The sequence below is a fragment of the Daktulosphaira vitifoliae genome, unplaced genomic scaffold (assembly GCF_025091365.1).
Source record: "Daktulosphaira vitifoliae isolate Bord-2020 unplaced genomic scaffold, ASM2509136v1 Scaffold_2, whole genome shotgun sequence".
Taxonomy (NCBI): Eukaryota; Metazoa; Arthropoda; class Insecta; order Hemiptera; family Phylloxeridae; genus Daktulosphaira; species Daktulosphaira vitifoliae.
Genome location: NW_026099573.1, coordinates 15,069,990 through 15,070,979, shown reverse-complemented (window position 1 = coordinate 15,070,979; position 990 = coordinate 15,069,990).

Genomic DNA, 990 nt, shown 5'->3' with positions numbered 1-990 from the left:
TTTTTTTTTTACATTTTATTTAAAATTTAAAAGTAATTAATATTTTTAATAAAATGTAAAAAAAATAATTATTGAGATATAACTATAGACCTAACGTATAACTATTATTTGAAAAAAAAATCAGCTAAAAATATTAACTGGATCAAAAGTTATTTAAGTTGTCAGTGAGTGGTGGGCCATTCTGTATATATACATGTAAAGGGACTTGAGTACGTAAACGTATCATGCATGAGGTGTAGCCGTGTTTTGTGGCGGGTGAACATTATACACGAGGCAGAAGCGTCGGCTGTAAGAATATATAAATGAATATTAACATATACGTATAAATATTAATATATATATTAATATTAGCGGTGGCGGTAGGAATATATGAACTTCGCATAATATCGCGACACTTTTGATGGCGTCGACGACGCGATGTCCGGCGTGATCCTCGGGCGTCAAAAGGTTAGCAGCGTAGATGACAACAGTGCGCGAGTGCGGATCGGTTTGTTGACGTTGTCACTTGGACAACGGTATCATTAACGGCAGGACGTCGTCGGCCGTGCGGCATTTTCTGGACTTTGCACCGCGGCGTAAAACGACGCGGGTATGTGTCAATTACAATAAAAATTTGTTATATANCACTTGCTGGACTTTGCACCGCGGCGTAAAACGACGCGGGGCTGTGTCAATTACAATAAAAATTTGTTATATATATATATATATATATAATTGATGACACGCGCGCGTCTACGGGTTGGAAAATATTATTTTCGACGACTGTAGAGCGGGGTGGGTGAATGCGTTACGACCGTCTAGTCTCGTGCGCTTGTGCGTGGAAAGTTACAAACAACTCACAACACACAACATACAAGTGAATCTAATATAAGCGTGTTAATAAATATAATTAAAAAAACTAAAAAAACACGCTTTTAAACTATATTTATTTTTTACTTTTTAGTTTCATGTTACGATAGTAGTTACTATCAATATCATGGTTGTTACGGG